The sequence below is a fragment of the Grampus griseus genome (assembly GCF_964374135.1).
Source record: "Grampus griseus genome assembly, chromosome: 5".
NCBI lineage: Eukaryota > Metazoa > Chordata > Mammalia > Artiodactyla > Delphinidae > Grampus > Grampus griseus.
This window is the reverse complement of record NC_138998.1, coordinates 82,966,379-82,979,424: the sequence shown is the minus strand read 5'-3', so window position 1 is coordinate 82,979,424 and position 13,046 is coordinate 82,966,379. Positions and strand designations below refer to the sequence as shown.

At 36.2% G+C, this 13,046-nt stretch overlaps 1 protein-coding gene across 1 annotated transcript in view; it reads right to left on the bottom strand.

Annotated features, from left to right (window-relative positions):
- Positions 1-13,046, bottom strand: part of ZBTB20 (zinc finger and BTB domain containing 20) — a 797,618-nt gene that overhangs the window by 542,197 nt on the left and 242,375 nt on the right. The window contains exon 4 of the mRNA XM_082654615.1: positions 8,178-8,223. The gene's annotated coding sequence lies outside the window, so the exon portion shown is untranslated. The remainder of the gene's footprint in view (positions 1-8,177; positions 8,224-13,046) is intronic.

The window sequence follows — 13,046 nt, the reverse complement described above, 5'->3', positions numbered from 1 at the left end:
GCTAGACTGGAAGGAGAATGGAATATAGGATTTGAAGTGCTTTATCTGCTCCAAGACCAATGCTGGTTTTGGCACTTCTTTCACTCTAGTGAGTTGCAAAAAAACAAGCAGGTGCTAGCAATCTGAGAGACCACATGCCAGCTACAGCTGCTTCAAACTGATTCAATTACATCTGCCTGAATAGTCCCAGGACATCAAACCAGTTGAAGAGATCTGTAGGTTGCAAGGAGACCTAGTCTATCCTGAGACAACCACCTGCAAAGCTCCACATTTGGATAAAAGTGATCATTCTATCGCCAGGCACAGGAAAAAAGACCAGAGTGGGAGGGAGGGGAAATGTGATTTTAATTCACTTTAAAATTAAAAATTGGTTAGAGAGAGCATAAAAGGTCTCTTTGAATTTTCATGTCTAAAATCTGAGAGTAGCTGAGGTCTTAAGGATACTTAGAAACAGCCTGATTTTGTGATAACATTTCCCAAATCATTGGGTACAGCAAGCACATTTACAGAACATGCTCTTGGGATCCGGACTTCACTCCAAACCTTGTTTGTACAAAAAGGGGCCAAGCAGCTGGGAAATTCTGGAGTGGAGTGTGTCCTCATTAGTTTCCATCTGCCACCAGAACTCAGCTCATGGCAAGTTTGGCTAAGTCCTGGTGTACTCAGGTCCAAATGTGGGTCAGTTTTAATTACACTATACAGAATCCAGTGTGCAGTTTTTAAATCCTTATTATACAGCACAGAGGAATGGGCAGCTCTCCAGCTAATCAATTTTTTAAAAGTACATATATAAAAATTTTAAACCAGGCTAGACAGACAGTGGATGGAAAAAAGTCTTATAAATGAGTACAAGAGTTACTTAAGAGAATTATTAGTGAAATTGGGTCATGAGCAAGTCTGCTTTAAAACTTCAAAGTGAGAACAAACTGTTCCAATGGTAAGATAGAAAACTTAAAATAACGTACACACTGCCCCTTGCTCCTCATTGTGAATGAGTAACAACAAGGCTGTGGCCAGTTTATAGTAAATACCTATGGCAGCACTGGCTCTCACGTAAGCAGAGGTATTTCTTATTTTATTATTCTTTACACTTACTCCCTTTCAAGGAATAACTCATGGCAGGGATTGTAAAAAAGGAAAAAAAAATCACAAACTACCTGTTAAGACTGAAAACAAAGATGAAGGAGAGGAGCGAGAGAAAGAGAAGGAGAGCAGAGTACACACGTGTTGAGAAGCAGACTCTGAGCATGACTTTGCTCTCAATGCCATCCACACAAACTGGGGCCAGAATCAACCCATGCAGTTCATGCTCAGAATCCATCCTGTCCGAAAGCTTCATCAGGTGCAGAAGAGCTAAAACACTAAGGCTTCAAAGACAAGTGTCAGCAAAAAATTCAGGAGTGAAGACGTCGGCAGTCAATGTTGGGCATTTATATGATAGAATAATGCACCATTTTTTATGGACAAAATGTCCTTTGGCACAAGCCCTAATGATAAAAAAAAAAAAAAAACCTTAAACGCTCAATGTATTTTGGGGGCTTTTGACTGAGTTGTTATGAAACTTACCCATTAAAAAGGCAGAACTGAATTCTGGGTTCAAATACTAGCGTTTAACATTTACTGGCTGTATGATCTTGGACAAATTGCTTATTCTTCCTGAGTGTAAGTTTTTTTTCACCTGTAAAATGGGGAAAATAACATCTACCTAATAGATTGTTGTAAGGATGATCAATAATAATAATAATAATAAATATATATATATATATATATATATAAACATCCCTCTGGAATATAAAAGTCACTCAATAAATGTTAACTATTTTAACCCAACTGTTATGAGTTGAATCATGCCCCCACCCCTGCAAAAAAAAAATATGTTAGAGTCCTAACTCCAGTACCTCAAAATGTAACCTTACTTGCAGATAGGGTCTTTAGGAAGTAACCAAGTTAAAATGAGATAATAATTGAAGGCTCTAATCCAAGATAACTGATATCCTTATAAAAAAGGGAAATTTAGACAGAGACAGATATGCATAGAGAGAAGACAATGTGAAGAGACACTGGGAGAAGATGGACATCTACAAGTCAAGGAGAGAGGCCTAGAACAGATCTTTCCCTCACAGCCCTCAGAAAGAACCAACTCTGCCAAAACTTTGATCTCAGGCTTCCAGAGTGAGAAAACTTCTATTGTTTCAGCTGCCCAGTTTGTGATACTTTGTTACAGCAGCCCTAGCAAACTAATACCCAACTAAATAAAAATTTCCTTAAGGATTAATGTTTACCTTGACTCATCATAGTCAAAACTGTATACTTGACTTTAGGCAAGTCAACTTTATTAACTCTACTGAATAATAGTCTATTTCATATATTATCTAGTGCTTTTTCCCTTATTTCTTTTCTGATTGCTGTTTAGGAAGATACTGTTGCAATATAAAAAGCCTGGCAGGGGAAAAAAAAAAACTTGTTTATTACAATTAAGATTATCAAGTTTTTATTAGAGATAAGGGAAAATCATATATACAAATTCACAAATCCACTTTTCTTATCAAGACATTTTACTACACGAATTTCCTTTTTGAGAGAAAAAGAAAGCCTTATAAAGCCATTTACTCATTGCCAACTCTGCTCACTAAACCTGTGGCTGCTTAGATTGTGAAAATCTTGCCAACAGAACCACCTTCAATTCACTAGGATGCATGTAAAAGTACATGGTTTAATTAGCTAGTATGGGTTCCTCATTGTTTACAAGATTAGTTTTAAGGGTATCTGACTTTCAAAAGAGGGGTGAAGTTGCCCGGGGGTTGTATCAGCAGCCCTTTCACTGCAAGGTACACTTCCATAATCAACAGACATTTAAGTGGATGTGATTATCTTCATCTTGAGCTTTTCTTTAAACAGCCCCAGCTTCTACAGACATGTAGCATGTTCAGTTAGAAATGGTGAGTCTGGGACTTGCCTGGTGGCGCAGTGGTTAAGAATCTGCCTGCCAATGCAGGGGACACGGGTTTGATCCCTGGTCCGGGAAGATCCCACATGCCACGGAGCAACTAAGCCCGTGCACCACAACTACTGAGCCTGCGCTCTAGAGCCCTCAAGACACAACTACTGAAGCCTGCACGCCTAGAGCCCGTGCTCCACAACAAAGAGAAGCCACCACAATGAGAAGCCCGCACACCGCAACGAAAAGTAGCCCCCGCTCGTCACAACTAGAGAAAGCCCTCATGCAGCGATGAAGACCCAACGCAGCCAAACATACATACATAAATTTATTAAAAAAAAAAAAAGAAATGGTGACTCTAACCAAGATGAATTGAGATACTCAACTGCAAAATGAATACAAAGCACAAAGGCATAACTTTGCCAAAATTAACTTTCTTAATGGGTGAATCTTATACTTCCTCCAAATTCCTATACTGCCTATCATAACAACTTTTATATTTTAACAAGGGGAGAGAAAAGAATATTTATGAAATACTAGTGTGTATTATGCACTAAATGAAGTATTTTGTATACCTAATCGACTTTAATCTTCACATCTATCGTTGAAAAGGTAGACACTGTTACCAACAAATTTTAGATAAGAAAACTCGAGTGTTAGCAAGGTTAGACAACCTTGATCAGGTCACACAGCTACTGAACTGTGGGACTGGAATTCAGTGAAGGTCATTTGAACTCCAAAGCTCCTAAGTTCAAAGTCAGGCAAGAGATTTAGAATCCAGATACCCTAACATATCATTAACTTTTAAGATGCTGAGTTATTTAAGGTATTCGCAGTCTCCTTTAAATCATCTGAAGTCACTTAGGTAGTAGATGTCTTGCTAAACGTGACTCAGTTTATTCTCCTTAAGAAGAAACCAGTTATTCACAAACACAAACTAAAAGGCTTCAATCAATTTAGATGAAATTAACCCCTTTATGAGAAAGGCTGAAGGTCTTTTAGATTCAGTGCAGTGATAGCTTGTCTTGTGGTTAGTATTCCAACAACTTGATATAGTCCATTTACTTCCTGGAGATAAGGAATCAACTCTCCAATCACTAGTAGAAAAAAAATTAACACTAATATTTTTCTACATGAGGTATCTCACACTAGACCAAGAATCCAAAGTTTTGGTTTCAAATTGTTACATCTCTCACCTACTATACTGTATAACCCTGACAAGTACATCAACTTTTCTGAGCTTATTTTCTCACCATGGATAAAACAAAGATAATAAATAGTTGACCATTAAGGTCCCTTCAAGTTCTAACACTATGTAATTTTTAGGACTTCTTCTAAATCCCTAGAAGCAGAGGTAACTAGAGAGAACCTTTACGACAATCACTGTGACAATGTCCAGACCAGGGTACCTGCTCTCGGGCAAGTAGAGGGTCTTTCTTCAGCATCTAAATTGTAGTAGTGGTGGCGGTGGTGTTAGAAATAATAGTAGTATAGTAAGATTTATTGAGCACTTGCTACATGCTAAACACTGGACTAAGAATTTTATGTGTATTATGTTATATTTAACTCAACACAGCAATACATAAGGTAGATACTATTATTTTTCCAATTTTTCAAAGAAGTAACAAAGGAACAGAAAAATTAGGTAACTTGTCTGGGTCCATACTAATAAGTGGTGAAGACAAAAGGAGTTCTGCTGATATATCTTTGTTTCCTACTAGCCTGTATGCTCTTTGAGGGCAAAGACTTTATCTATTTAGCCTAGCTCAGGGTCTAGCAAATAGTAGGCATTCATTATTGTGTGGAATAAAAGTAAGGAAGGAAATGAGGAAGGGAGGGAGGAAAAGAAGGGGAGAAAGAAAGAAATTATATCTAGACATTCTATGTTCTCAATAAATATTGATTTTCTTCCTTTATTTCTTTAACCCTGAAATCACAGGGAAATCTGCATTTATGCTCAGGAATCCTAGGTGATTTCTCCCTCCTGAGTATTCCATACTGTAATTTCTAGTACAAGTCACTGAAGCATTTGCTATCATCTGGTTTAGTATTCTAGCTAATACATGTTCTTGGTTCATCTCTTAATTTCTAATGTTAGTCTAACAGAGGATATAGTTGATTCTACCAAACTAAGTTTCTGGAAAAAAAAAATAATGTCCCTGATATTGGCCTCTCACCCACCGGTGTAAACTAAGGTGAAAGAAAAACTGTTCCCAGAGGAAAGATACTTCCAAGCTTAATAGTACCCATGAATATCATCAAGCAGTGGTACTAAAATTTGAGAAGTCTAAACAAGATGTTTTGATGCAATAGATACTGGCTCACTTTGCTACCTCTGCCGTTGTTATGTGACTGCCTCACGCCATACAAAATGGAACATAAGAGGGGCCTATCTAAAGCAGGCCGTAACTCACACTATTTTGACTCTACCTCTGCTTGGCTTCATATCTACTTATTTACAGTTAGAATTCAGTGAATAATAGAAACCATAATTATAAACATGTATACAGCAAACACAGGGACCATTACTTCTGTTTAGCAAAACACCAATTTTTTAATATGATCTAATCTTACCAGGCCATAAGTCAACATACAGTTTATTTTTGTGTTTTCAATGAGACAGAATTAGGGTGGGGGTAGGGGGTTTGGGGGAGAAAGTGATTGCTCAGGAAACTCATGGCACTGCTCACATAACACAGAGATTTATTTATTCCTATACTGAAAATATTTCCAAAGTGACAAGTGACTTAGTCATTGAATGCCTCAGCATTGTGCATAAAATAGGGATAATATAAAGACTTTTCTCTTTTTTATAACAAAGTGAATCAGCCATACATATATATATATCCCCATATCTCCTCCCTCTTGCATCTCCCTCCCACCCTCCCTATCCCACCCCTCTAGGTGGTCACAAAGCACCAAGCAGAAACTAACACACCATTGTAAAGTAATTATACTCCAATAAAGATGTTAAAAAATATAATAAATAAATAAGAGTGGGAAAAAAAAAAAAGATTTTCTAGACCCGGGGGGACTGGCCAGGTCCCCAGGGCTCAAGAAATTCTAAGACCCACTCCCTTTCTTATCGTAAAAAAAAAAAAGACTTTTCTCATAGTCAGCAAAATGAATACAAAGCACATTGCAAATAGTGTAATGGCAACTCTTGATTGTGACGGGGATCAATTCCTACATATTCATTTGCATTTTAAGGACAGAATTTATTAGTATTCTCATCTCCGTCTCATCATCAGTATGAGACCTGAAGGAAGTCCATCAGGACCATCCACAATATACAACAAGTAACAAGTTTCTAGGACTCTTTATCCTTCCAGACATGTTTTATTCATACACGCATTCATTCAACATTTACTGACCACCTACTATGTACAAGGCATTGTATTAAGAGTCTGTGGACAACGTATATTTAGCTCAGTACCGATGTTTCCTACTCCCAAAGAGGTCAGTTAAATTCATATTATGGTAGTTTAAAAAAAACAGATTTAAATGGGTCAATAAAAGGAGAAGATACACAAGCTCTAAGATTTTATGTTACTAAATACTGATGGAAACCCTTTAGCATTTTTTTACTGAAGCATTTTTAGGAAGAATAATGCAGGTTATTTGAGTAAGTTTTCAATACTGGGAATTGGGTACTACCAAATAAATTATTCAATTAAATACTTTGTTTACTGAGTTGCGACTTTTTAAAAATTTATTTATTTATTTATTTTGTCTGTGCCGGGTCGTAGTTGCAGCACACGGGATCTTTTAGTTGTAGCATGCATGCGGGATCTAGTTCCCGGACCAGGAATGGAACCCGGGCCCCCTGCATTGGGAATGCTTAGTCTTACCCACTGGACCACCAGGGAAGACCTGAGTTCTCACTTTTTATATTATATTTATAGAACTTTACTTAACTAGTATAAGATATACTCTGTAGTAGGTTGTCTATATTAAAAATATAGATATTTGTCAGAAAATATATAGAGCTATTACCCAAAAGAAACTTAACATCACTAACAGCAACACTTAGGGAAAAATATCAGGTGACTAGGATTTGATAGAATTAAAGGATGATATTCCAGCCTTAAAATTTACATCTGGATTTTAGCCCCTTTTCTAAGATCATTATTTAATTGTTGCTTTTTTCTCTCTCATTTCCATCCTACTGCAACAGAGGCACACGCACAAATCAAGAAATCATCTTACAATATACACTTAAATTTTCTGAATATGCCCCATGTGTCCACTAATAGCCAAATGCTTTCAAATCTGTTCAGCTAAATGGATCAATAACTACACCCAGCCTCACATAGCGGGGTTGCCAACATAGTGAAATTGAGCCAAACAGAAAGTGTCTCTATGAGGACAAAAATTATTATCAACCCAGTTATCTTGAGAGATCTACTCTCCCCAGGTATCCTTTAAAGAAGTTAACATAAACATTATCTAGGGCAGTCATCAGCGGCTAAAAAAATATTTGATACTGAGAACGAAGAATTTGGATAAAATATTTGGGAGCTAAAATCAGTGAGTTTTATAATAAACCAATGTAATAGTTCAAAGTCTACATCAAGTAAGAATCTTTCAAACTCGAAGTACACAAAATACGTAACAGCACAAGCAAACTGCTAACAAACTTCTCTGTGCTCTCAATCTTATGACACAGCTGCAAGCAACAATTGAGCAGGTGCAACCAAGCTTTTGAGAATTCCTGCCTGTTGCCCAGGAACCACAACACCACACAGTTGAGATTTTTAAACAGGTGCAAACATTTTTTTCCTGTTACTGTAGTGCTTGAGACAGTGAAGCAGACATCTGCAACTACTCCTTACCTAAAGCAACCACCACAGAAAATAAAAAGCAGCATAAAAAGTTTGAAAATAAAACAAGTGTCAAAAAACAGTGGTTTTGCAATAGTCTCTGACTGCACGTCAGTAGTTGCTTTAATAGTACTGTTCCATAAAACACTCTCTAATCTCTCTACCAGATGAATGCTTTGTAATTAAAATTATTCTGCTTCAACAAATCTTAGAAATGTTTATCTGATTCTTACAATAGAGTGAAATGCAAGGTATGTGTAAAATGTACTATCCTTTGACGCTGTCAATATTTGTAAGTACTCAAAAATTAACATTTTCACATTATGAAATCTGTAAGCAATTTTAATACCCCAAATTTTAATAACTTGCCAGTTAATATACAGATTAATATAACTATAGGTAATTCATATACGTACCTGTGCAGCTATGGGGCACAAACAGACTTGCAATTTATCAGGTACTCTGAAATGTAAAACAAATATATTTTTTAAGTAAAAATGATTTTCTAAGTGCAGCCACTATTTATGCTGAGACATTCTGCAGAGAAGTAGAAAAGACTGCAGTTCTTAAATAGTTGGGTAATTTTATGTCTATATTTTCCCCATAAGATATCTCAGTTCACCCTAAATTCATGTGTGAACTATATACACACAGAGCATCCTGGAGCAGTGTGATCAAAAACAAGTACCATGGCCTCTGAAAGGAAAATGCTTTCACTAGAGGATGAGACAAACACTTAAAAATGGTTTTTTTCTTTGGTATTCTTCCAAGACTATTGCTTTCCTAATACAAATATGACTGCTACTCTATAAAATGAAACCACTCAGATTCATCTCCACTCAGTCTGGGTTTGTGTGGAAGAAAGGTGCTTTTGTAGAGCTCCACAAAAATGCATAATTAAATAAAAGTAAACTCGATGTTCATTAACTTCAAATTGCAACAGCAAATAGAAATGATATCGATCACTACAAGAGGGAATGCTGAAGCCACACTAAATGTGATGCCTCAACGCAACACACTTTGAGATAACTGCCAACAAAGTAGGTATTGACAAAGAAATCCAGCTTAAACAAAGTATGCACAGTTCACAATTAGACCCGAAAAATATTTGCATGTAAGTGGAAACTGTATTGCAAAATGTAGCCTCTGAACTACTGTGACCCTTAAGCATATTTCATAATTCTCTCTGAAAGCAAACTAAAATACTTATTTTATATACTTCTGAACACAGTTGATGATAGTAACATATTAAAGTCATTATATCTAGTTGATAATACTTGCTTAAAAGTGTGTAGAAGAAATAATCAATTTTGATGATGACTCAATGAAACACTTCGTCATACACTTCTGATAGGAGTGTAAATTGCTAAAAATTTTCGGGAAAACTGTTGAGTAATATGATCAAGAACTTAAAGTTCAGAATCTTTACTCAGTAATTTTAATTCTAGGAATATATCTTACATAACTGAAAACCAACAGAGATTTATGTTAAAAAGGTAATTTGTATGATAGCAAAAAACTGAAACTAACCTAAATGTCCAACAGTAGAAAAATAAATAAAGCATAGCACATCCATATAAAGAAATATTTTTAAACAATTCACAAGGTAGCTTGTGGTACTATAATGTTTTATAAATATATAGAGTACCAACTGCATGGACATAATGAAATTGTGCAGCTGAGAGAAAAAAACAAAGAACACACAAAAATATTAAAAGTGATTATATCTGGATAATAAGATTATGCATGTTTTTAATTTTTTCTTTTTAATTTCATGTATAGTTAATCTCTATGATAAACATTACTTTTATAATAAGAAAAATATTAGTTGTCAGGGGGGTAAGGGAAAAAAGTTTTAGAGTGCCATATGTAAGTGATAAATCTAACCTTCGTAAGCAAAATAAATTAACTCAGTCACACATAAAATCCACTAAGTATACCTACAGTGAGAAACTCATCCTTACTGGTTCCTCATAGGGGTATAGCCATGGTCTCTTTTATCCCACTGCTTTAGAATCTAAACCAGTAATTCAATAACAAATTTTTAATCATCTTAGTAAAACTTCCTTAATTATGCAGAGTGAAATGATGGCAAGAACAATTTAGGACTACAAATCTGTTCAACCTATTACAAACTAATTTGTTCAATAAGTCAACAGTATATATAGTGAGCATCTATTGCATTCAAAGTTGTTCAGCATTATGATATTCTAAAAGACAAATTAGAAAACATCTTACCTTCACAGAACTAACAATTTAAAAGTGCTGGACTTCCCTGGTGGCACAGTGGTTAAGAATCCGCCTGCCAATGCAGGGGACATGGGTTCGATCTGGGAAGATCCCACATGCTGCAGAGCAAATAAGCCCATGCGCCACAACTACTGAGCCCGCACGCTGCAACTACTGAAGCCTATGCACTATAGGGCCCGCATGCCACAACTACGAGCCCGTGTGCTGCAACTACTGAAGCCAGCGTGCCTAGAGCCCGTGCTCCACAACGAGAGAAGCCACAGCAATGAGAAGCCCGTGCACAGCAATGAAGAGTAGCCCCCTCTTGCCGTGAGTAGAGAAAGCCTACGTGCAGCAACGAAGACCCAATGCAGCCAAAAAAAAATATTTTTTTTTAATTATAAAAGAAAGATTTAAAAAAAATTAAAAAGTTCTGAAAAGTATGTACATAACACCTTCCTATTAATTTTGCTGTGAATCCAAAACTGACCTAAAAAAATAGTCTTAAAAAACAAACAACAAAAAACTAAACAAAAAATATGTACATACAGCTCACATAAAGATGTAAACACAATATATACAGTTTAAGGCATTTGTGACAGATCTAGTGCACTTTAAGAAAACACATATCAGGTGGGGTTTTTTTTGTATTATTGAGCAAAAACGGATATTTAACACTCAACAAAATTCTTAAGTACGTGAATGTGTATCACTTATAAAATGCCCTAATAAATTTCTATAAGTATGTATTTTTTTATCTGTATGTAGTCTACTGTTTATTAATAGAGTTATATAATAGGAAACCAGGTATGAAAGAATACTGAGTCAATCTCAGATACCAGAGGTATACGATTGTCTCAGATTATCTAAAGCCATATAAACATATGCACAATTATTAACAGGTTATAGTTATTTATTGTCAACCAAAGTAAATAAATGAATTAGTTGCTAACCTTGCCAAAGACACTACTATAACACTGCCTCCAGGGAAAGAAAAGAAGGTAAGGGGGGATAGACGAGTGCTGAGGGGATCTCTAACAACCAAAGGGGTGGTGGTGGTGATGGTGGTGGTGGATGTGAACCATTTTTGTTGTGCAGATAAAATAATGCAGCACAGAGTTTCTCTCCATGACAGTTCAGTTTCCTTGTGGCCTGTAACCATAATCAGCATTTGCCTCTCTGAAGCTAGTGTCACACGATGGTTCTGAGGTTCAGTCAGTGGGGTCAGCCTGTTTGAGGCAGTGCCAAGTGGTAAGAGAAGCTACTGAAGTGATCAATGATCTGTGGGTTGGAGACAGCAGCGGAGTTATATGAGGTACGGTGGTGGTTAAGTGATTAGCTTTTGCTATCAGAGAAACCTGGAATCAAGTTCTAGATCTCTCTTTTCAATTGTGTGATCTTGAGCGAGTTACATTTTCCCTGTCTGTAAAATGATAATCACATTACCTACCCTATAGGATTGTTTGTGCCTATTACACGTTATAGGTATGTAAAGGAACTAGCACAGTACCTGCTATAAAGTAAACTTTGCTGAACAGAAGCTATTAGTACTGTTGTAGTTGTATGAGAAAAAGAGGGGATGTCTGTACTTCTAAGCTAAAGAGCTAAGCTAAAGAAGGAGTGAGGAGATAGAAAGACAACTTGCTCAAGATATCACTCTATATTCCACAGCTCATCCAAGAGCCAGTCATGTGCTGGATGTTCACAGAGCATCTCTGAATCAGGAAACACTATAACAATATTAATAGCCAGGATAAGCAACCCTAACCTGCATTTTAAAGCACGATTTCTATTACTGAAGGGTAAGGCAGTAGGATCTAAGTAACACGTGCAGCAATACTGCCCATTTTCCTGAATGAAAAATGAAAGATCATTGTCTATACCTAACTGAAACAATCAGGAAATGGAAATATAAGGACAAAAGTGAACATAATTATGCAACTGGAATCAGGACCAGGTGTTGCAGACTCCTTAATGATCACACGTGAGCAGTATCACTTTTTTATGTATTCTAAAGAGACCCTGCAAATGACCTGAGCTCACATATAACACAAGGTTTGCAAATATAAGTAAAAAATATCACAGTGGGTTTTTCTCTCAGGGCTTGAAATACACAAATGAATGCATACTGATGTTGTTCTAGACCTTATTTCTGTTTTGATTTGGAGGACAGCACAAATTCAGAATTGTTACATGGTATCTTTAGAATCCATTGCAGTTTATATAATCCCTAGAATTGTTTGGGTCATATGAGTGTAAAGGTACTATCAGTACCATTCCAGATGGAGATATACTATAGAGGATTTTTTTTTTTAAGTTCTTTTCACTTCTAGGTTGGCACAGCTGTGTTCCCCAGTAGGAACTGAATAGGTCCAACTATATGTCGTGAAGTGCAAAAACGTTTATCTTCCCTTCATACTGGATGGGCCTGAGGCATTAATAAATCTAATACCTAATTCACTTAGGACACTGAAAAGGGCCTCGGCTGGGTCTGCAGGAGCAATGGCTCCATAAAAGAGCTCTGAATCTAAATTTAGACTAAAAAACATTTGCCCCACGACTGAGTAAGCAGTCTTAGGAATATTTAGTGCTTTATATTTTAAATTTGACCTATTTTGAGAAAAGACACTATGTAATCCAAAATATTTTTATTTACTATGTGTTTACTTCTTCCAGACCCACAACTAATCTGGGTGCTCTATCATTATTATATTATTATAAAATATAGATTTTAATGATCAATAAAGACAATTTACTTTTTTTTAAATTGAGGTGCCCTAACCTCTGGAGTTTATCTGAACAGAAAGTCTATGAAGATTAAGAGAAATTATAATTTTAAAAGTAGGCTTGAAAAACTTGTTAGTTATGCTTATTTTTGTAAGTTACAGAGTTAGAGTTAGCCCTATCAGAAACAGGAAGAAAGAGAGGCAACAGTTATCTATTTATCAAACATGTGAACTGGAAACAGATAAAGGGCAATAAGGAAGGAAAAGGAAATCATATGATAAACACCCGTTAAACCAAGGGCACAGTTGGTCTGTCTAGACCTTAGGTTA